This window comes from Manis javanica, chromosome 5 (assembly GCF_040802235.1).
Source record: "Manis javanica isolate MJ-LG chromosome 5, MJ_LKY, whole genome shotgun sequence".
NCBI classification, from domain to species: Eukaryota; Metazoa; Chordata; class Mammalia; order Pholidota; family Manidae; genus Manis; species Manis javanica.
This window is the reverse complement of record NC_133160.1, coordinates 95,958,001-95,983,540: the sequence shown is the minus strand read 5'-3', so window position 1 is coordinate 95,983,540 and position 25,540 is coordinate 95,958,001. Positions and strand designations below refer to the sequence as shown.

The following is a 25,540-nucleotide window of genomic DNA, read 5'->3' as shown; positions in this document are numbered from 1 at the left end:
ATATTTAAGGTATGATGTCTGGGCATTTGTAATGTGACTAACAAGTAAAGAGTCTGAGAATTTATGGTATAATTAACTAAACCATGATGCCTAAATGTCCATAATAAATTGTAAAAGAAATGATCATCTAGACCTTGAAAAGTTTAATCACACAATGGAACAGTCAGTAATTACTAAAATTATGAAGGTCTTAAGTCAACATTTTCACACCAAATTTGTGAAGTATAGTTGACATTAACAAATCAGACTATATAATGCTTATTTTTATTCCATAAAGCAATATGGAAATAAGTGATTCTGCACTACTTTTTGAAATAGAGGGTAGAGTCCTACATGTCTGTAGCAAAATACTAAGTAATTGTCACTTTCTTATTAAAAATTTTCCATTTAATTATGACAGCTGAGCTACTTTTACATAAGAAAACATAAGAATAAAACTATATTAGTCAGGTACGTTGATCCACCCCATATCACTGACTGCTCTACTAGCAGTCACACATGAAGGTGGTTTTCAGAACTTGACAGCTCTGGAGTCTAAAGACCCTTTGGAGGCAACACCCTTATCCAAGGGGAAGGGGAGTCAGTTGACTAATGTCCCAGAATCCCTTCTTACTGCTGGATGATTTTAAAATGAGTTGCTTGCAGAGTCCCCAGTGAGATGTTCCCACAACTACAGTTGCCCACACATGAGTACATCCTTTATTGCCTTTTTTCTCTTGCCTGGGCTTCCTAGATTGGCTTCCCAAACCAATCAACTGCATCCAAGTCTTTGTCTCAGAGTATGCTTTAGGGTAATCCAATTAAGAAAGCAGCTTAAATGTGACAGGAGTTTGTTGCTCTTTCCTGAAACAGTTCAGAGGTATATAGGAGAGGGCTGAAAGAGTAGCCATGCCATCCTCAACATATTGTTTCTTTATCCATTTACAGGATGGCCCAAGCAGGCTGCTCCCCCTCTCACCAACCCCAGCCTATGGAAAAGGGAAAAAGCATAGAGCACACAGAACCATTCCTTTTAGGGGCACTTCCAGACAGTGGTACAAAACACTTGTGTTTGTGGGTCTCTGGCCAAGACTTTGTTATATGACTGCACTTGGCTTCAAGGGTGGCTGGGAAATGTCATATTGGGCAACTGTGTGTAAAATTATAACTCAGGAGTTCTGTTATGTAAAAATGTTGAAAAGGATATCTGTGGCAAACAAATCCCTGCACCTTTTTAGTGCCTTATATTACATTAAACCAATTATATTTAATGTGATTATGGGAAGGGTTTGGTTTAAATCCACCATCTTGGTATTTGTTTTCTACTTGTCCCATCTGTTCTTGGTTCTCTTTTCCTCTTTTTCGACTTCCTTTCGATCAGTTCTTTTCTATGATTCCCTTTTTTTTCTTTTTCCTCTTATTAGCTATAAATCTTAGTCTTACTATTTTAGTGGTAGCTTAAGGGCTTATAGTATACATCCTTCACTTACCATTGTCTACCTTCAAGTAATATTATACTGCTTAACATACAGCATCAGAACTTTAGAACAGTATACTTCCATTTCTCCCCTTCCAGATTTTGAGCTATTTTTGTCAGACATTTCAGTTCCGTATAGGTATAATCCCTACAATATACCATTTATTTTCTTTAGTCAATTATCTTTTTAAAATTTTAACAGAAAAGTCATACATTTATCTATGCTGTTGGCATTTTCAGTGTCCTTTATTCTTTCATATAGATCCATGTTTCTATCTGGTATCATTTTCCTTCTTCATGAAGGACTTGCTCTACCATTTCTTCTATCACACATCTACTGATAATGAATTCTTCCAGCTTTTGTATCTCTGCAAAAGTATCTCACTTTCATTTCTGAAAGACATTTTTGCTGGGTAGAGAATCCTATCTTTTCTTCTTGCACCTTAAAGTGCTGCTTTACTGTATTCTTACTTGAACTGTTTTTTGAAAAGAAATCTATGACTCTTATTCTTGTTCCTCCATACAAAAGCATGTGTGTTTTTTTTGTTTATTCTAGCTGCTTTCAAGATTTTCTCTTGACAATCTTGTTTTCTTTCAAAAATTACTGCTTTTTATTATCTGATTATTATATGCCATGATGTCATTGATTGTTTCTTGTGATTAGAAATTGTTGAGCTTCTTGGATCTACTGATTTACGGTTTTCATCAAATTTGGAAATTTTCAGCTTTATAGCTATCTAAAAGGCATTTGGGGACAATTGAAGAAATCTGACTATGGGCTGTATTTTAGAAACTTATTATATTCATTTTAAAGTCTTTGGAAAGTAGTATGAAATTTTGTAGAAGAGTGACTTTGCTTTTGGAAGACACTAAGATATTTAAGAATAAAATATCATGAAGTCTGCAGCTTATTTTCAAAGGGTTCAGCAACAACAAGTGATTTTGATACAAGGCATTAATAACAATATAATTTCTAATGGCAAAATAATTATTACAGTCTAAATGTTCACAGCTGAAATCTCCATATAATGAAGTTATATATATTAAAATATACTTATGCTTTCAGTTATTTTTCCTTCAAGGAACATGCATTAAGAGACTTTCCAAAACGTTGTTTTTTCAAAATGAAATCATTTTTAATGTTATTTCTTTGAAATATAAGAGACAGCAAAGAATCTTGAAATCTAACACAAAGACAAGTAAGTGTTTGATGTAGCAGTGCAATTTCTTATTGATAAACTCCTTCAGATTCAAGGATTCCAGGCAAACAAACCTACTAGCAAAAATGAGATAAACACATGATTTCTTCAAAACAAGAACTGAGTAGAAAAGACAGAAATGAGAGGGTTAAGAGACAGGTATGCATGTATAATGAAACTTAGAAAGGCTGGAATTATAGATTTCAAGACACTATCATATATTCTGAAATAGGTCAGACAGTAAGCACTATCAGCTAACACCTAACTAGCAAAATGCAAGAAATATTCAAGAAAACTAATCATGAGGCAGGAAAAATAAGGTGCTGAGGCATAAAAAGTCATAAAGATAAATTTGTCCTACTACTCTTGTTTCTAGGAAGTTCTGGCACCCACATAAAATTCTCTCTGGACTCCTTTCCATTGTACCCTGATTGATGATCTCATGTCATCTTTGTCATATGTGCATAGGTTACTGATTTGTTCTATCTCCCTATTGCCAAACAATAGGAAAAGTAGAGAGAGTTGAGTTGCAGTGTCTTAGGTCTACAAATGGGACCATTTGGAAAGGTTTGTTTTCTCTGACTGAAACCTATTCAATAAGACTGTTCATTCCTGACCTCCTGCCCCCTTGATGACACTGATCTGTCTTAAAGAGGATACCAATATATTGCGTGTCAAATTTATATTAGAAAGCCATAGCATAAGGTCCCTATTACTATATTGCACACATGCTTTATGTCAAAGTTTGATAAACATGAAATCACATTTTCAAAGGTTTTCAAAAAACAAGTGTCAGTCAGTCAGAAATAGCTGACCACTGAGAGTGTCTCACTGGTTGACCTTGAACTCTTCCATGACTCTGAGGTCAATGATATGTCATTAGAGGATAAATTTCTTACAGATTTATGATAAGCTCACTTCTTTGACTATGATCTTGCCATTGGAAACAATTTTAAGTTCTCCATCTTCAAATACTTACCTAGTGAATGAAAACATAAAGCTACAGATGGATTAATCTTCCTTTCAATTGTGCAATGAACTTAATAATTTTCAGGCAATGAAATTGATGTCAGTAGGAGTTACACATGCATATCTATAACACAAAGAATCCTAAGATTTCAATAGAATGTAACACTCAATAAAAGCAACAAGAAAGTAAAAGAAAAAGAAATATTCAATATTTACCACAGACTCCATTTCCACCTCTATTTTATTTATATATAATACAAGAAAGTAGGTAGAATTAGTCAAGCATCTTCAAAGGTCTGAAAGAATTATGAAGCTCATCTTTTGTATTATGGCCATGGTATACTGTTTAAATATTGCTCTTAGATTTATAATATGTCACACAAATATATTAATTAATGCTATCTAAAAATTGTCACATCAGTTTTTAATATTAAGGATTAAAGGATTAAATATAACCCATGACAGGGTTACTCTATTTAGATAGTAGAAAATGTCATGTACAATTAATTATCCTCAAGATGCAGTTCTTTCCTAGAAATAAAGTTTTAGCTAGTTTTTGTTTATTTAGTTGGTTTTGCCTACATGAAACAGAGGAAAAAAAGAGATTATTGCAATTCCCTTACTTCAGTTCCTCCACTATCAAAATTATGAGCAATTAGATTTTTAAACCAGTGGCTGACAATGGCACAGATCTGTTGCAAGCACTCACAAATGACTGTAATGAATATCCTTTTTTTTCTCATCCTTTGAAACTTTAAAAGTTAGCTTCCATTCTTCCAGAGGTTCACAATGGGTTTAAAATATATATACATATATTATAATATCTCAAATATGATTTAAAAGAAGTGATGTCCACAAGCACTTTACAGAAATACAAGGGCATAAATATACGGTGCTGTCTGTCTGTACTGATATTCTATACTGTGCCTTTCATATCAAATGAAGTGTGACAGAAAAAAATGCCAGGCAGCTTTATTATTTAGCAAACACAGTTCTCTAGCCCATTGGAGTTTCCAACGCAGATAATCAAGTTCATTACACTTTAGTGTCTTTGTACATTTCCTGATTGCAGTTTGTTAGGACTTAAGATGGTCCCTGAGGGAAAGATAGCCCTCAAGCCCTATACTTAGTAACTTTAGACACATCTACTTGCAGGAGAAAAACATGACAGATCTATTGTTCTGTATTAGCAGGACATTGTCCCAGTATATGAACACATGCAAACTACTCAGGAGAGCCTTTGAATATTTAAGGCAAGACACTAGTGGCTCATCCCAGTGGGAACCACAGAAAAGGGGAACCTGATTAAATTTAATGTCATTGTCACTTTTTTCATTGCGAAGAATTATATAGGTAGCCATAGCTACCACACTGTTCAGACAGCATGACCGTAATATTCCCCTCAGAGGCTGGCGTCAAGGACTGAATTATTCACTCAAAGAATGTGATTCATTGCTGGATGTGGTTCTTACAAGATTAAAAGCGTCATCATTATATAAAATGCACATACATATTCTATGGGCAAAAGTAAAACAAACTATTGCAGCCTTTTGGTCACTGATTAGGCTTCTAAGAATAAGAAGTTCAAAAAATATAAATACTTATTTTCTAAGTTTAATTCAGACTGTGAGCTCAGTTCTCTCTCTTTTTTTCCCCACTGAAAAATCAATTTGAAGTTAAAATGTTTTAATATAACTATTGGAGGAGTTTAGAACAAGATCCTCTTCTTATTCCTATTCCTTTGAAAAAGGAAACCATTGACTCAATATTTAGTTATGCTCCTCTGTGGTATTCTGAATCTTTGGGCAAAGCCTACTAATTCATAAAAGATTGTTCAGCAACAGAAATAAGCATTATAATAACCTAACAAGGTTCACCATATATATTGTCCTTTACTGAAATGTAATTTAAGTCTCTACATTTATAACTCTTCTTGTCTTGGGTAAACATCTTGAAGTGTTTAGACTCATTTATAAACACATATTTTCACCTAGTTAAGTCAAAAAAACATGTTTTTTAACTAAGATCATTGAAAATTAAAATCAGATCATTTTAAGTTACTCTTGTTATCTAAACAAATAATATTATCTCTCAGATAAGAAAACATACAATTATTAAGCCATCTATGTTGACTTTCTTAGACTTCTTATCTTATTTACTAATATTAGGCTCTGCTTTTTAAAAGGCAATATAAAAGTGAATGTTAGCTACTACATAAGACAATCCACCAAGGAAGTAATTGGTGGCTTTTGATAAACTCAGGGGACTAGTAACAAGCTTTCATTTGCAGAATGTCAGTTTCATCAGTTCAAACAGTCCATGCAAGCCCGTCTCTAAGCCATGCCATCGAGTGTCACTCACTGGAGGCTATAATATGAACTAGAGGCAGACTCAGTTTAATTAATGGTGGACACAAGTCTACAATCCAGCACCCACCATCATAATCGTCTCTCTTGTTTGAAGTCCCAGGAGACTGAATGGGCAATGGAATTTGAACTACTAACTCATTCTGGTCTCACTAGGGAGAGAGAAAGGCTCCCTGATGGGGTTACTTGGAGAAGCTAGTAATACTGCTATTGTGCCTTAGACCTATCGTATAGATAAAAAAGATATTTCCTCTGTACAAGTACACACTTAGACACCTTTAACACACTGAACAATATATTCTTCATATACAGGGTTAAAGTTATGTTATTTTTTGATTGTCTTCAAAATAAAAATGCAATGAGCTTCTTTGTCATACTCTACTTGGTAACAATTTTATTTAAAAATATTAATTATATGACAGAGTACCTAATTTGTTCTATAAAACCTTATCATATTATCTTCATTTACTGAGATAAAACCACATCTAAATTTTTCTTAAATACAATATTATTCCATGGTATGAAAACATGTTAATGTCAAATTCAGAGGTCACAATTTCTACTTTTGAAAAATTCTATATAGATTCTACATATTGATTATTTAAATTAGATACCTACAGAGATATCGCTTTATCAAGAGTTGGGCTGATTACCATGGAATGTACCAGAAGACAACTGTAAGCAGAGGGAGTTTTGGAGATGCAACTTTGCCCTTGAAATACCAAGGGATATTTTCCGCAGTGAAATCTTAAACAATGTGCCTTCAACAATAAACTGACAATGCTTTTCCTGAGACTTGTGTTGTGGTCACGGTGTTGATCTTGTCTTTTCTTCTTAATGTGCTCCCATACCGGAGACACTACAATGGTCATTCACAAAAACTACAGTTTGGAGAGACTTAAAATGCTTCTTCCGTAATGTTCCTTTCTTCTATCTGCAGCTGGAGGTTTACAGCTGGTGCCTTTTTTTTGTTCGTTTTTTTTTTTTTTGGTTACCTGAATGGATTTCCGCTTATTAACTGTACAGCCTGCCATTCATTGTGACGATAGGTTCAATCAAAATATTTTAATGTTCTTTGGTTTCTGAGTTACCTTTCACCCTTTAAACAGTTTTAAAGCAAGTTTTGCTAATTTTGAATTATTTTTATTTAATGCCCTCAGTTATATTCCTTTATAATTATCTGAAGCTCTCATATGATAACTAATAGTTGCAAATAAAAGTGATACAGAAAGTTTTTAACCAAGGTTTATGTGTGGAGGATTTTTATTTTCAAATAGGTAACAACAGAAAAGAAGTTATTAAAAATGAAATTGCTTAACTACAGACAGTTTCCTGATATTGAATTGGTAAATGTTGATGGTGTTTACAGAAATAAGGAAAAATGAGGCATAAAATAACTAAAATTAGTCTGTTTCTCAGAATGTATTCTATCTGGGACTAGTGATGGAAAAGACTCAATCCAAGGTCACTACTAGATTGTCCAAAACCAGATACTGAAACAGCACAAAATTGTGTTTTTAATGACTCCATGACCTACATATTTGTAATAACAATAGGTACTATTTATGGTGTCCTTTCTATGCACAGCACACTCTACATAGTACTTCACATTATTGAATTAAATTAGCTCTCACATTATCAAACCTAAGAGCTGGGTACAAACATGCCCATTTCACAAATGAGGAAACTAGTTACTAGATAGGACAAGTAAGTTGCCTAAGGTCCAAAATGATCTGGGAGAATTTGGACTCACAACTGTTTGATTTCAAAACCCTTGCTCTTAAATGCTGCATTATATAGAATCCCCATATTTATATATATTATCAGATATTCATCAAGTATGAAATTTTGATAAACTATTACTCAAATATATATTAGGGTGATAGGTGTTGGAATTTCTTAGTAGTGGCTTTGATTTGCTTTTGTTGACAAACTTAAAACCTACCAGAAAAGTGATCTTGGGTATGTCATTTTATTTCTCTTAAGCTCAACTGTCTCACCTCAAAAATGAGTTAAATGAACTAGATAAGTCTCTAAAAGTTTGTATTACTTAACTTCTGCTGCACAACAAATTATGCCAAAACTGAATGGCTTAAACAAAAACCAACCATTTATTAGTTGATGATTTTGTGGATGAGAAATTTGGGTCGACCTACTATGATGTTCCTTCTGCTCATGTTGGCTGGATTCAAGCATGAGTCTGTGATAACCAACCATCTGGGTTTGCCTGGAGAGGTTCCTGGGTCACAGGACTTTCAGTGCTAAAACTGAAAAAGTTCCAGTCAAACCAGGATGAGTTAGCCACCCTACATATATTTGTGGTCAGCTGGTGTTCAAAGCTTCACTCACATGTATGGAGAACGGCTGGTGCTGCTGAAGAAACTAGATAAGGGAACCACAGATAATGGTTCCTGCCAGACTCACCCAGGTTCATTCACATCATGACAGATGTATGATTTCCAAAAGCAACAAGAGAAGCAAGTCCCAATAAGTAAAGTCTCTATTTCTATCAAATTTTCTATTTTCCCATGATTCATATGAAGTCGTATGGCCCAGAATCAACTAATAAAAAACCAGAAAATGAACTAAGATACGATATGAGGAGGAGCTTCCGGCATCAGCACTCTCTGGAGGACTTGTGCCGGGGGATGATCATCAAAAAGCCTCCACAGGGATTCGGACGATGCTGCGGTTGTGGCTGCATCCAGCCCACCATCTCCTGGACTTGCCATAAGAATGAGGAGGGAGATGTCTAGGCTGGCATGTGCATACAGTGAGACAACGAATTTGACCGGATCTGTACTGTTGGAACTCAACCAGGAGTTGGGAGGGGTGCAAGTTGTAGCACTCCAAAATCTCATGACTATAGACTATCTATGGTTAAAAGAACATATGGGATGTGAACAGATCCCAGAAATGGGCTGCTTTAATTTGTCTGATGGTTCAAGTACAGTTGGACAATATCCATCATATCATAGATAAATTTTCACAAATGCCTAGGGTGCCTAAATGGTTTTCTTGGCTTCACTGGAGATGGATGGTAATTATAGATTTGCTTTGTTTATGTCACCGTATTCCTATTATGTTAATATATAGATTGCACCTCTTTATGGAAGGCTATACAACAATCACACTGTAAAACAAAAAGAGGAATATAGAGGAATAGAAATAATTTGTAACCACTTTTGCAATACACAAAATAGTTTCCTCCCCGAAATTAGGATTTCTGTGCTCATCTACATGCTCTATCCAAAAACATTAATTTTGTTGTAACAGAAGTTGAGTAACAGAAATTAAATAACAGTATCTGTAGCTATACCACTGTGAATAAACTATATGGCTAGCACACTTGCTCCAGGACTTCTTATTCCACTTGAGGAGTTAAGACAATGGTTAAATTTGCAATGACGATCTTTATAGCATCTTTCCTCTCTTAACTTCTGTTAACAGAGTAAGTCTGAAAAGATATTCAACACTGGAATTGTGTACACTGACTAGCATTTTTATGTAGTTTTAGCAGTGCATTAAAAGGGCTTTAAAGAGTCAGTGACCCAAAACAGTTAACTGTTATTATTACTGTTATTGTTAGGGTAACCTAACAATAACTGTTGCCCAAATTAGAAATATCTTCATGAAATGAAGAAGGAAAAGGAAGTGAGTTTTTCTTAAAGAAAAACATACTGAATTACTTTTATAAATAATGTATAAGTACACATGTACTATATATCTATACATGAATAAATTTATATATATTGTAATGTGTAACATATATCTTCTTTTTTTATCATATTTATCTTGTAATTTATCTTATTTGTAATACAGGAGTCAGAAACACAGATAATACAAATCAGTGAAAACAGAAAAGTAACTTGGTGCAATCACAGAGTGGAGGGGAATACAACAAAATGGAAACAGTCGTCCCATTTAGAGGAAGAAACTATTGCTAACTTCTTAAACTAGCTGGTTATTTCTAGGTAGAATTGGGGCCCAGTGTTCCTTTTGCTTTTTAAAGAAAGCCAGAAATACATAATATCTCAATTTAAAATGTTGAAAATGGAATTTAAAAAAAAATTAACAATACAAAGTAGGCAAATTCATCCAGAGCTGAATTCTGGGTACAGACACTAGTTTCCAACTTCTGTAACAGCTGTTACTTTCGATTATTTCTTTATTTTCTAAAATCTGAAGTTGGGACAAGTATTTGGGAGAAATTTACTGGTCTGTGAGTTTTCCCACACATGGTTTATTTGTTATCTATTGCCATGTTACATATTATCACAAATTTAGCAGCTTAAAATATAATTTATTAACTCACCATTTCCACAGTTTAGAAGTCCAGCATGGTGTAGCTGATTCTGTGCTCTAAGTCTCACAAGGTTGAAATCAAGGCATCGTCTGGGGCTGCAATTGCATCTGAAGTTCAGGGTCCTTTTCCAAGCTTACTGGTTATTAGAAGAATTCAGTTCCTTGCAATTGTAGAACCCAGGTCTTGCTTTCCTGCTGGCTGTCAAGTGGAGTCGTTCTCAGCTCCTAGAGGCACCCCACACTTGCCTGACATATGTTCCTATCCACAACATGGCAGTTTGCTTCTTCAAGGGCGGAGAGGAAACATCTCTTGATCTCTTTTAAGAGGGTACCTGATGAGGTCATACTCACTTCAAGTAATCTCTCTTTTGATTAACTCAGTCAATTGACTACGGATCTTAATTAATCTGGAAAATCACTTCTACCATGTAACAAAATATAATCACAAGTGACATCTCATCATATTCCCAAGTTCTATTCACATGCAAGGGAAAAGGATTATTCAGAATGTATACACTAGGGGTGGGAATCTTGAGGGCCATCCTGGCCTTCTGCCTACCACACACAGATTAATACTCATGCATGGGCCATGTTTTGAGCCCTGATCTTAACAATTAACTGTATGAAGATGTACTATTTCTATAATTTTTTGTGCCATTTGCTTTTAATGAAAAATAATCTACGACAGTCTTTTGAAAACTGTTTCTTCTAATTTTGTAGAAATAATGAAATTATTGTCCAAACTATACTCTATGATCCCTCTGAAGAGCTCCATGTGATGAATTCCTTTTAAAACTTGCCAGGAGATATTTTGTTTTCCCTAAAGAAGTAAAAAAAAATTTTTTTTCTCTCTTACACTAGAAATATAAATTGCTTTATCTCTCTTTTCCTTTGGCTGCCATGAAACTTATAGCCAGATTTAAATGGGCCATTATCACCTGCATATAGTAGATGGAAAGTTTTCTCCATTCTTAAATTTATATTTATATTATTCTAGTGATGATTTTATTCTTAATTTTATATATTTAATGTTTTTGTTGTGATGATCTCAAATTAAAAAGGAGATGCATAACAAATACAGATTAGACAAATGAAAGGGGGATAGAGAATAAATTAAAGATAAATGGGATAAACAGTGAAACAGTTAAAGAAACTAAAGGCAAAAAAAAAATTTGGTTCAAATAATTGTGATTTCGTTTTTAAATTTATTTATTTTTATGTTTTCATACCCTCTTACGATTTAAAAATTCAATAATCAGTAATTATCAATAATAACTAAAATCTAAACATAAAAGTTATATAGACTATCAAGATGACTATTTCAACTCTGACTATGCCTCAAGACTTGAAATTCTCTAAAATAAAGATAAGAATCTTCTAATAATGACTTAGATGTCTATCAAAGTCATTACAAGTTTAAGATTCTGAGACATTCCCAATTAATTCAAATATTTACTACCATCTTGCAGGAACAGTTTATTTCAGGTCTGCAGCAGGGAAAGTATAGAAGGTGAGACTGGAGGCATTTGTACCATAAAGCAAGGAATTGCTCAAAGAATAATGGAATTAGATCTAGAAGACACAAGCACCAGTTGAAGAGGCTCCCATGGGCCAAATTTGACACAACATGAGCACCAGAAATATTTAAAACAAATGAAATAGAGAGAAAAAAAGAGTCAGTATTACTCAAAATGGAGAAAGAGGTAAGAGTGGGGATGGAACATACTTCCTCTGCTTTATAGGGGAGTGACAAGTTATAAAAACTGAAGAAAGGCTAGAAGAAATTATTAAGAGGTGAAAATAGAGAAGGGGAACATGGGCATCCATCAAATTGTAATCTTGGCTTTTTTTCAGGTTAGAACATTTTAAAAATTAAAAATCAAATAAATTAGCAATACAAGAACAAAAGCATATATCCGGCCCAGCATCATATTTTGTTCTACAAAATAAATTATCTTATTACCTTTAGAGTTGTAGCTTTATTGATTTGTTGAAATATTCAGAATTACAAAAACATATGCCTTTGTAGTCAAGTATGGCCCCCAAATATATTGAAAGTCTAGTATAAAAAAATGAACCAGAGGCGGAGCCAAGATAGCAACGTGAGTAGTTCAGTGGAAATCTCCTCCCAAAAACATATATATTTATGAAAATACAACAAATACAACTATTCCCAAAAGAGACACCAGTGGATACAGTACAACAGCCAGGATACATCTACATCTGCGAGAACTCAACATCACACAAAGGGGGTAAGACACAAGCTGCGGCCTGGCGGGACTCAAACGCCCCCCACCGCAGAACCCGACAGGAAGAAAGGAGTTGGAACGGGGAGGGAGTGAAAGCCCAGGACTGCTAAATAACTAGCTCTAGAAATCTGCATACAGAGCGCAGACACACGGTGCACAAGGTGCTGGATATTAGAGAAACGGAAAAGCAAAACCTGCAGGCAGGTCCCCACAACCGGCACCCCTGAGACAAAAGAAAAGTGAGTGCTTTTTGCAAGTCTTAAAGAGACATGGACCCCACAACTAGATGAAGTCGTCCTGGCACACTTAGACAGCAGCTGGGAATCCCGGGGAACTTTAGGCACCCTAACCCCCTGGGTGGCAGCACAGCTCTGAAGCCCCTCACAGCACTAAGGAGCCTGCCAGTCATTCCCCCAACTGGCGCAGACCCCAACACACTGGCCCAGGAGTGGGAGAGCAGCAGCGCATGCAGGGGACAGTGGCACTAGAGGGGACTGGGAGCAGCCCAAGTGAGCCCATGGTGGTGGCAGAGGAGCAGCCCAGAAGCAGCCACACTCCGAGCAGCCGACCGGAATCCCAGTCTGATGCACAGCTGCCTGAGCAAGACCCAAAGGCTGCTGCTGGCGCACAGCTACCCGGCTGGGGTGCCGCTATCATGGAGGAATGCACCCGGCATGCCTGCCACTCCCCATAGGGCTCTGCATTGCTCTGATGGAGACCCCGCCCACAACAGCTTAGGGGATTAATCCGGTGGCTGCTCCAGGAGTGCGGGTACCTGACACAGGCAGCGCAGAAGGGCAAGGCATCCAGAAAGAAGGAAAGGACTTTCTTCTCCCAGTTGACACACCCACAACCTGCCTATAGCCATGACTATCACCATGAAAAGGCAGAAAAATTTAGTCCATTCCAAAATAGTTCAGACAACCACTGAGAGAGGATCTGCAGAGACAGACCTAACCAGTCTCCCTGAAAAATAATTCCAAATAAAAATCATAAACATGCTGATGGATCTGCAGAGAAATATGGAAGAGCTAAAGGAGCAAGTATAGAGGGAGACTACAGAAATAAAACAATCTCTGAAAAGACATAAAAGCAGAATGGACTGGATGCAAGAGGCCATTAATGGAATAGAAACCAGAAAACAGGAACACATAGAAGCTGATGCAGAGAGAGATAAAAGGATCTCCAGGAATGAAACAATATTAAGAGAACTGTGTGACCAATCCAAAAGGAACAATATCCACATTATAGGGGTACGAGAAGAAGAAGAGAGAGAAAAAGGGATAGAAACTGTCTTTGAAGAAATAATTGCTGAAAATTTCCCCAAACTGGTGGAGGAAATAGTTGCTCAGACTATGGGAGCACACAGAACTCCCAACAGAAGGGACCCAAGGAGGGCAACACAAAGACACATAATAATTAAAAATGGCAAAGATCAAGGATAAGCACAGAGTATTAAAGGCAGCCAGAGAGAGAAAAAAGGTCACCTACAAAGGAAAACCCATCAGGCTATCATCAGACTTCTCAACAGAAACCTTACAGGCCAGAAGAGAATGGCATGATATATTTAATGCAATGAAACAGAAGGGCCTTGAACCAAGGATACTGTATCCAGCACGATTATCACTTAAATATGAAAGAGGGATTAAACAATTCCAAGACAAGCAAAAGTTGAGGGAATTTGCATCCCACAAACCACCTCCACAGGGTATTCAGAGGGACTGCTCTAGATGGGAGCACACCTAAAAAGAGCACAGAACAAAACACCCAACATATGAAGAATGGAGGAGAAGGAATAAGAAGGGAGAGAAAAAAAGAATCATCAGACAGTGTTTATGATAGCTCAATAAACGAGTTAAGTTAGACAGTAAGGTAGTAAAGAAGCTTACCTTTAACCTTTGGTAAACACAAACTTAAAGCCTCCAATGGCAATAAGTACATATCTTTCAATAACCACCCTAAATGTAAATGGACTGAATGAACGAATCAAAAGACACAGAGTAATAGAATGGATAAAAAAGCAAGACCCATCTATATGCTGCTTACAAGAGACTCACCTCAAACCCAAAGACATGCACAGATTCAACGTCAAGGGATGGAAAAAAATTTCATGCAAACAACAGACAGAAAAAAGCAGGTGCTGCAATACTAGTATCAGACAAAACAGACTTCAAAATAAAGAAAGTAACAAAAGACAAAGAAGGACATTACATAATGATAAAAGGCTCAGTCCAACAAGAGGATATAACCATTATAAATATATATGCACCCAATACAGGAGCACCAACATATGTGAAACAAATACTAACAGAACTAAAGGAGGAAATAGAATGCAATGCATTCATTCTGGGAGACTTCAACATACCACTCACTCCAAAGGACAGATCCACCAGACAGAAAATAAGCAAGGACACAAAGGCACTGAACAACACACTAGAACAGATGGACCTAATAGACATTTACATTTATAGAACTCTACATCCAAAAGCAACAGGATATACATTCTTCTCAAGTGCACATGGAACATTCTCCAGAATAGACCACATACTAGGCCACAAAAAGAGGCTCAGTAAATTCCAAAAGATTGAAATTCTACCAACCAACTTTTCAGACCACAAAGGCATAAAAATAGAAATAAACTGTACAAAGAAAGCAAAAAGGCTCACAAACACATGGAGGCTTAACAACACGCTCCTAAATAATAAATGGATCAATGACCAAATCAAAATGAAGATCCAGCAATATATGGAAACAAATGACAACAACAACACAAAGCCCCAACTACTGTGGGATACAGCAAAAGCAGTCTTAAGAGGAAAGTATATAGCAATCCAGGCATATTTAAAGATGGAAGAACAATCCCAAATGAATGGTCTAATGTCACAATTATCAAAATTGGAAAAAGAAGAACAAATGAGGCCTAAGATCAGCAGATGGAGGGACATAATAAGGATCACAGAAGAAATGAATAAAATTGAGAAGAATAAAACAATAGAAAAAATCAATGAAACCAAGAGCTGGTTCTTTGAGAAAATAAACAAAATAGATAAGCCTCTAGCCAGATTTAGTAACAGGAAAAGAGAGTCAACACAAATCAACAGAATCAGAAATGAGAAAGGAAAAATCACGACGGACCCCACAGAAATACAAAGAATTATTAGAGAGTACTATGAAAACCTATATGCTAACAAGCTGGGAAACCTAGGAGATATGGACAACATCCTAGAAAAATACAACCTTCCAAGACCGACCCAGAAAGAAACAGAAAATCTAAACAGACCAATTACCAGCAACGAAATTGAAGCGGTAATCAAAAAACTACCAAAGAACAAAACTGCCGGGCCAGATGGATTTACCTCAGAATTTTATCAGACATACAGAGAAGACATAATACCCATTCTCCTTAAAGTTTTCCAAAAAAAGAAGAGGAGGGAATACTCCCAAACTCATTCTATGAAGCCAACATCACCCTAATACCAAAACCAGGCAAAGACCAAACCAAAAAAGAAAACTACAGACCAATATCCCTGATGAACATAGATGCAAAAATACTCAACAAAATATGAGCAAACCAAATTCAAAAATACATCAAAAGGATCATACACCATGATCAAGTGGGATTCATCCCAGGGATGCAAGGATGGTACATTCAAAAATCCATCAACATCATCCACCACATCAACAAAAAGAAAGACAAAAACCACATGATCATCTCCATAGATGCTGAAAAAGCATTTGACAAAATTCAACATCCATTCATGATAAAAACTCTCAGAAAAATGGGAATAGAGGGCAAGTACCTCAACATAATAAAGGCCATATATGATAAACCCACAGCCAGCATTATACTGAACAGTGAGAAGCTGAAAGCATTTCCTCTGAGATCGGGAACCAGACAGGGATGCTCACTCTCCCCAATGTTATTTAACATAGTACTGGAGGTCCTAGCCATGGCAATCAGACAAAACAAAGAAATACAAGGAATCCAGATGGGTAAAGAAGAAGTTAAACTGCCACTATTTGCAGATGATATGATACTGTACATAAAAAACCCTAAAGACTCCACTCCGAAACTACTAGAGCTAATATCGAATTCAGCAAAGTGCAGGATACAAAATTAACACACAGAAATCTGTGGCTTTCCTATACACTAACAATAAACTAATAGAAAGAGAAGTCAGGAAGACAATTCCATTCACAATAGCATCAAAAAGAATAAAATGCCGAGGAATAAACCTAACCAAAGAAGTGAAAGACCTATACCCTGAAAACTATAAGACACTCTTAAGAGAAATTAAAGAAGTCACTAACAAATAGAAACTCATTCCATGCTCCTTGCTAGAAGAATTAATATTGTCAAAATGGCCATCCTGCCCAAAGCAATATACAGATTCGATGCAATCCCTATCAAATTACCAACAGCATTCTTCAGTGAACTGGCACAAATAGTTCAAAAATTTATATGGAACCACCAAAGACCATGAATAGCCAAAGCAATCTTAAGAAGGAAGAATAAAGTTGGGGGGATCTCGCTCCCCAACTTCAAGCTCTACTACAAAGCCACAGTAATGAAGACAATTTGGTACTGGCACAAGAACAGAGCCACAGACCAGTGGAGCAGAATAGAGACTCCAAACATTAACCCAAACATATATGGTCAATTAATATACGATAAAGGAGCCATGGACATACAATGGGGAAATGACAGTCTCCTCAACAGATGGTGCTGGTGAAACTGGACAGCTACATGTAAGAGTATGAAACTGGATCACTGTCTAACCCCATACACAAAAGTAAATTTGAAATGGATCAAAGACCTGAATTGTAAGTCATGAAACCATAAAACTCTTAGAAAAAAACATAGGCAAAAATCTCTTAGACATAAACATAAGTGACTTCTTCATGAACATATCTCCCTTGGCAAGGGAAACAGAGGCAAAAATGAACAGGTGGGACTATATCAAGTTGAAAAGCTTCTGTACAGCAAAGGACACCATCAATAGAACATAAAGGTATCCTACAGTATGGGAGAATATATTCATAAATGACATATCTGATAAAGGGTTGACATCCAAAATATATGAAGAGCTCACACACCTCAACAAACAAAAAGCAAATAATCCAATTAAAAAATCAGCAGAGGAGCTGAATAGACAGTTCTATAAAGAAGAAATTCAGATGGCCAACAGACACATGAAAAGATGCTCCACATTGCTTGTCATCAGAGAAATGCAAATTAAAACCACAATGAGATATCACCTCACATCAATAAGGATCGCCCGCACCATCCAAAAGACAAACAACAACAAATGTTGGTGAGGATGTGGAGAAAGGGGAACTCTCCTACATTGTTGGTGGGAATGCAAATTAGTTCAACCATTGTGGAAAGCAGTATGGAGGTTCCTAAAAATGCTTAAAATAGAAATACCATTTGACCCAGGAACTCCACTTCTAGGAATTTACCCTAAGAATGCAGCAGCCCAGTTTGAAAAAGACACATGCACCCCTATGTTTATTGCAGCACTATTTACAGTAGCCAAGAAATGGAAGCAACCTAAATGTCCATCAGTAGATGAATGGATAAAGAAGATGTGGTACATATACACAGTGGAATATTATTCAGCCATAAGAAGAAAACAAATCCTACTATTTGCAACAACATGGATGGAGCTAGAGGGTATTATGCTTATGAAATAAGCCAGGTGGAGAAAGACAAGTACCAAATGATTTCACTCATATGTGGAGTATAAGAACAAAGAAAAACTGAAGGAACAAAACAGTAGCAGAATCACAGAACCCACGGATGGACTAACAGTTACTAAAGGGAAAGGGACTGTGGAGGATGGGTGGGAATGGAGGGATAAGGGCAGGGAAAAAGAAAGGGGACATTACAATTAGCATGTGTAATGTGGGGGCGTACAGGGCGGGCTGTACAACACAGAGAAGACAAGTAGTGATATTACAGCATCTTACTGCGCTGATGGACAGTGACTGTGAAGGGGTATGTGGGGGGGACTTGGTGAAGGGGGGAGCCTAGTAAACATAATGTTCTTCATGTAATTGTACATTAATGATACCAAAAAAACAATGTTAAACAAAATGCACCTGTATTTCTTAGAATGTTGGTTAAAACTCACAGCATGGTGCTGAATTCAAAGCCAAAGCAGCATAGTGAAGGGAACAAGTCTGAGCTTTGGAGTGAGCCATGCCTCGGTTTGCATCAGGCTCTGCTACTTACCTGAATAATCTCATGTGAATTAGATACCATACTGGATCCTTAGTTTCCTCATCTAGAAAAGAAAATGGACATAATAATATCCACTTCAGAATTGCTTTGAAGACCAAATGGGATAAATTACATGTAGAGATCCAGCCCAGTGACTGGCATTTATTCTGTATGACAAGCACTGCCCTGGACCCAGAGAACTAGCAGTAAAGAAAACAGAAAAACATCCACTTCTCCTTTTGAAGTCCATAGTCTAGCAAAAGAAAGAAAATAATCACAAAAATCACTACATGATTACTGCGTGGTAAATAACAGAAGACTATAGGAGTATTTAATGCATAAAAATACTTTATAAAGTATACATATGCATTTGCAGATACACATACTTCCATCTAAGACTGATCAAGCAATCAGTTTTTGTCAAATCTAGAGCCATGACCTGGGCCCTTTCTCACTGTAGCATTTCCTCTTTTAAAATTATGCTTTATAAAAGTAGTGTTAATTGGAAAAAAGGTGGTGGAGTAAAAGTAGTGTTTATTGAGATGTTTATAGACCAGCTACATTTACATAGCAATTCAATTTATAGTCGAATATAAAAAAAAGTCCATGGTGATTGAATCACAGGTCTGGAAGGGAACAGAAGAGGTCATATAATTAAACAGTCACCTTCTGGACAAGTTCCCACCTTAAAAAATATTAAATCAGATATCCTTCTTTTGTTGTTTATTTAAAATATATTTACACCTGATCCATACCACAATACTGATGAAACTTGAAGACATGTTAAATAAAGTCAGCTGTACACAGGATAGATATTGCATGATTCCCCTTATATGAGTTACGTAGAATAGTTATACTCACTGAGACAGAAAGTAGAATTGTGATTACAAGGGGCTGGGAGGAGGGAAGAATAGAGAGTTGTTATTTAATGGTTTAAATAATTTTAGTATGGAATGATTAAAAACTCCTGGAAATGGATAGTGGTGATGGTTGCACAACAGTATGAATGTACTTAATGTCCCCATTTAAAAATGGCTAAAATGATAAATTTATGTTATGTATATTGTAGTACAATACTGTAGTAAAATATACATAACATAAAATTTACATGTATGTATTTACAAAGCATGAAATTGTTAATATTTGTTTTTTTTAACAGGGATCATAGTGAAGAGAAATATTTTCCGTTTCTGTGTAACACATCTCTGGTTTAAATTGTTTACATGGATGTATTACTTTTATAATTTGTAATAAATTTTAAAATAAAATTTACTTTCAGGGTTGAATCCCTATAACTGTGTAAATATGGAAAGATAATATTCATAATATGCACAAAAGCTAATGCTCTAATATAAAGAACTCAATTTAATTTTCTTTACTAATGAATGGTAAAGAACAATAATATAAGAAATAAGGCAACATGAGGGGCTTGCAGGCACCTTAACACAAATGTATTTCCAAGGATCCTCTTATCAGGGGCCCACCCTTTACACACAGTGACTCCTGTTGTTACAGTCAGGATAGTGAAGCCTTCTGTGGAAGGTAAGCCTAGACAGATCTGCTCAGTGCTAACCTTCACGGGACATCTGAAGGTGGGCAAGGAATCAAAAGAACTTTAGTGTTAGACTTGGGAGCAGGAGAAAAAGGACTTGAAAGAACTAATGGTCCCGTAAGGAAAGTAAGCATTACACACAAAATCTAGGTTCACGGACAGATTTCTTAGAGAATTTGGTGAGAATGTCACCTCACAACAAGATATTGCTTGGCATAAATATGTTCTAGTTCTAGGACATAACCAAGGCAAAACTTGAGTTTAATGATGGTCTTGAAGTGGAATTTTTCTTTTAGGGTAACTTTGAGCATCAAACAAACATTAAACTTAGGGAGTGATGTGAAGACAACGTGTTTTTTCACCACTTTTGCAGGAAGATTATAGGAAGTCTGTTGGTTGATCTTACTGACTTGGAGGGGGATGAAGCAGAGTGTGGGCAGTGAAGAGAGAGACGGCAGGAAAATTTATCCCCTGACCAGGAAACCCAAGAAGGCAGATTTAGTCCTTTCTTATCTCCTAGAAACATATAAAGGACGTTGTGAATTCCTAAATTCTTCCTTTTGTACTCAAAAACCTGAAAGAGCACATGCATACATAGTATGGAGGTATTAAATATTCTTCTAACAATTGTAATTATTCAAATCCCTTCTACAATATAAACTTATATCTATAGAAAAATTATTAACATTCACTTATTATATTCCAACTTGAGGTCTTTTGTTTAGATATTCTCTTAACACTTCTGTATTATTTGAGGATTTGAACAATGAAAATATTCTACCATTAAGAGTTTAACATTTTTAAGTTCTTATTGATTGCCTAAGGGAAGCATAGCACCCCAAGACACACTAGGCTGCCCCCCACACCTTTCATCTAATTCTCAATAGGACCCAGAACTAAACACACTTCAGTCTTCATCAGCATGCATTAGTTTATCTTAGCTCTAACTTGGAAAAAGGGTTCTTCAGGACTTCATTTATTACTCCACAGTGTCTAGAATGATGCAAACTATATTCTCAGTTCGTGGCCTGGCAATTTTTTCCAGGTGATTACTGATACAGGTATAATTTCCTTGAAAAACGGGAGGGCTGCAGGTAAAGTCTGTCATTATGGCAGAGTCTGCTGACTCTTAGAATTCAATGAAAATAAATTACAGTACAAATTACAGTATCTTTACCTAACATCATTCAGGTGAGGAAAAAACTCTTCTTTTTTGAGGACTTAGTCTCTGGGTTTCTTCACCTGTAAATAGCCCTTTGGGCTTTCAGTGCATGCTCTTTAAGGCAATCATAAAGAAACTAGAAGTAACAGTCTGTTCTTAGACTAGCTCTTACGAGGTGTCCAACGTCAGTATCTTGCTTTGTTTACTTGAGCCCTTTTTACAAAGCCACATTTTGGATTATATGTTTCTTCTAGTTTCCTTTGGAAAATTATCACAATTGTGTGTATTTCCCAATGAATGGAATATTTAACTATAGACCATATGCATATGGAGAAAAAAATTACTATTCAGTAGTCTTGTTAAGTTTATCTCATAGCACAGGGTGGGAGCTTGAAAGATGCTTTCTGCTTTTTCACTTACTGAATTCTCTTTATTTCTTGATTGAATTCAGCCCACTGAAAATGGCAAAGAAAACTGAAAGATCTTTATTTTTTCAGTTTTAATAACCTCTGAAAACAAAATATCAGTGCCCCTAAAGATAATTCAATCACAGTTTCATTCAATACAGTTCTCTAAAAAGTTAAACTGTATCTCTTTATTGCATTTTGAGAAAAAGGGTTTTTTACCTGTTTTTTCTTGGAGAGGAAACAGAATAAACATATATGAAAAATATAAACATATACAAAAATTTACATGTAATTTAAAATTTTAGAAGATGGAAAAGCCAAATGAAACCATCTTTAGCTGTCACAGACAAAAAAAATAAAGAGCTCCAAAATAACTTGATCTGGAAACACAAGCTCCCTGCACTCCAGCCAAGGATTTCAGTAGAACTTTATAAGCTACCACTACTATGCAAATTTTGGATCATTACACATATCAATGGGGGTGGGGGACCAGAAAGAATGCTGAGGAAAGGACAGTTGAGTTAGGATGCGGCAGATACAAAATCATCTGCATAAACCTTGCCAGAGGCAGTGTACTGCTTTACTCTGCAAAGGAAGTGTGGCATCTAGTGGACATTTTGTTTCTGCAATCCCTTCCTGTATTTTGCAGAGAAAGACGTGATCTATGATGAATCTTTGTGGTTTAACTGTTGTTTTGTTGGTGTTGTTTTAAATAAGCCATGTGCTCATCTTCTATGTTAAGTGTCATTTTTAACTTGGCAATAAATTTCAAACTGTTTACATGTAAAAGAAATTGTTTAGAATCTGTAGTTTTACAAAGTGATTCTCAACTGAGTGTGCTTACATTTTATTTTGAAAAATATAGCAATATGAGATCCTTAAATTACGTTTACATGAAATAAAGTTCATTTTTGTTTTTCTTGGAATATTAAGTTTCATAAAATATGAAATGGTTTAAGAACGAACAAAAAAGTTAGTATGCAAAATGTATTGCTTCCTATCATGACAATCTTTTACAAATCAGATTTTTCAAGTAATAACAGAGATGTTGAACTTGAAATTCAGAGTTCTAAGGTGCACAGTTGACTTTATTTTGAAAAATAAAATTATAAACACGTTTCAAGTTAAGTTGAATTTAATTATTCACTGGTAAAATAAACAGTTGGATATTGTTCCAATAAAAATTTATTTCTGAAAATTCATCATGACTTAAAATACATTAATTTACTAGATTAGGGAGTCATGCTTCAAAATTTACCTTTGCTTTCTTGTTAAGTAAGTCAGGTGTTTTAAAAAATATGTAAAGTTACTGAATTTTATTGTTGTTAACAACCATTTGATCAATAAATATGAGAGATGCCCTCTCAAAAAAAAAATATGTAAAGTGTACAATTTGGTATTAATTATCAAGTGCTAAGCAATTTCAAAATAGTTTAGTGCTTTCCTATGAATTGACTAAGCTTTCAAGTTATTAAAGACTCTAAGCAACCTTTTGCTCTACTCTAAAATATTATTGGTCTAATATTGATTCTTCAGTGTTGCCTTAGATTTGCATGTATATCCTGACAGAACTGGCCTGTTAACAATAGGAAACACTGAAGGATAATTTGTGAGTTTCAGGTGGGCAGTCTGAAATGGCTTGGGTTTTTCACCACTTGTGGGAATAGATTATATTTGTGTTCATGGTTTGGTCCCCCCTAGTGGACATCAAGTAGCACTGTAAATTTAAAAATTTAACGTAATCCAGGGGTCAAAGTAATACAGACTGGTTTTAAATTCAGCTGAGGGAAAAGAAGTGATTAATACCTGTTATATGTTCGAGACTTACAGTACACACTCAACTTGCTATATAACCATCCATTGTTCAAAATGTGGGTAAAAGACCTTTAAATTATCTGTAAATCATGGAGAAAATTATATACTTCCAAAATGAGTATCTTGATGACTTGAAAAAATATTTGAATCAGACATTTGTTTATTTAGAAACATTTTTGCTTCTTTATTTCCAAGGCAGATAAATAATAATCCATACTTTGTTCCATGAGACTCTTATAAATGTGGAAACAGCCCTTCCACTTCCTAAAAGATAGCTCACACTTAAGATTATGCTGTGGTTTATAAAGTATGCAATAGTATTTCTTAAAGAAAAAAGCTCCTCTTTCTCATATGATGATATTCTGTAGTGTGTAATATTCCTTCCATACCTTTCTGGAAAACATGAATGAATAAGATGAAGGGGAAAAAACCCTGAAATTTTAATAATTATCTTTGTTTTATAAACCTAGCTCTTAAAATGTTTAATAAAACTTTGAGAAAAGGGAAAGGAGAGGGGAGAGGAAGGAAAAAAGAAGGGAGGAGAGGAGAGAGGTAAATGGAATTTCTCTGCAGCCTCAAGGAGAGGGAAGGATTGCCTCTGATGTGGGCATTTCGGCACTGTATTGTGCAAATAACCGTGGCAAAAAATGGCAACTTAACACAATGCATTCCATATATAGAGCAGCAAATGGATTCAGTATCAATTACAACAGTTTCTATCAGTATTAAGTGTAAAAGAATTCCATAACACCTAAGGCAGCATACAAACATATGGTAGTGCTATTAGTTTTGCTGTTTTTAGCAGCAATGATAATAGCTAAAACTTAGAGTCTTACTTACAAGATGGTAAGACACAGCTATAAGTGTATATATATATTTATTCATTTGATCCTCACAACAACTGTACAAGGTGGGCTCTCTTTTATCGTTAATTTAAAAATGACGAAAATGAGGTACAGAAAGGTTTAATTTCCCAAAGCAGCACAGTTAGGAAATGGTAGAGTAAGTTTTAGCTAGTAATCCTAACTCTCCTAAATCTGTGTACTTAATCTCTGAATCTCTTGAAAAATAACATTAGCAATGGTAATAATAATAAGGCAATAAGAATCTGATAAGCAAATGTATTAAGTCCATACATTAGAACAAAAATAATTATGATCCTGATTTGGGGTAAATTCTACTTTAAAATTACAAGCATCACATTCATATATTATAGATTTTGATATTTTCCTTTAGATTTATTTTTACATTTGAGAAAACAAGAAGCAAATAATGTCCTCTTGCAAAATCAGCTTATTGCTATAGGTTAATATTCAGAATGAAAACAGAAAAATGACAAGGCTCTGTATCAACTTGTAGCAAGAAAATAATGTATTTAAGATACTCATTTCTTTTTTTCAAGTTTTTGTTTTTCTTTTAAGTAGTAAACCACTTATAACTTTTCAAAGACATTGGATTAAAGGGAGATTTACCTTTTTCTTTAAAAACAGCTTGCATGTAAAGATTTGGAAGTTCCCCAGTTCTGGATGATAAAAGGTACAGGTTTATTCAGATGTATTATTCTTTAGGGACATTTAGAAGTGGATTAGTTATATTCAGCACTAAATAAATATAACTAATTTCAAGGTCAAATTAAATCTGTCTGAATTTCACATAGATTCACTTTAACACCAATCTTTGTAGTATAAACTTCATTTTCCCCATAATGACAATAATGTCTTCCTATTTTATGATTAACTGATTTAATTCTACCTTCTGTATGTTTCTGATAGCTTTGTAAGTGGTGGTTTTTATTTTTAATAGAACTCAAAAACCTATTAGAGCCAACACAAAA

General features: G+C 35.3%; 1 long non-coding RNA gene across 5 annotated transcripts in view; it reads right to left on the bottom strand.

Annotated features, from left to right (window-relative positions):
• Positions 1-25,540, bottom strand: part of LOC108401136 (uncharacterized) — a 230,973-nt gene that overhangs the window by 109,790 nt on the left and 95,643 nt on the right. For 2 of the 5 annotated variants that reach the window (XR_001854083.3, XR_012131650.1), the window contains 2 exons: positions 18,783-18,834; positions 10,306-11,115 (listed from right to left, as the gene is read on the bottom strand). The exons of 1 other annotated variant lie outside the window; for it this stretch is intronic. This is a non-coding gene — a long non-coding RNA (uncharacterized lncRNA). Of the gene's footprint in view, positions 1-10,305; positions 11,116-18,782; positions 18,835-25,178; positions 25,229-25,540 lie in introns of all 5 variants that reach the window. 2 more of the 5 variants (XR_012131648.1, XR_012131649.1) reach the window with 2 other exon arrangements.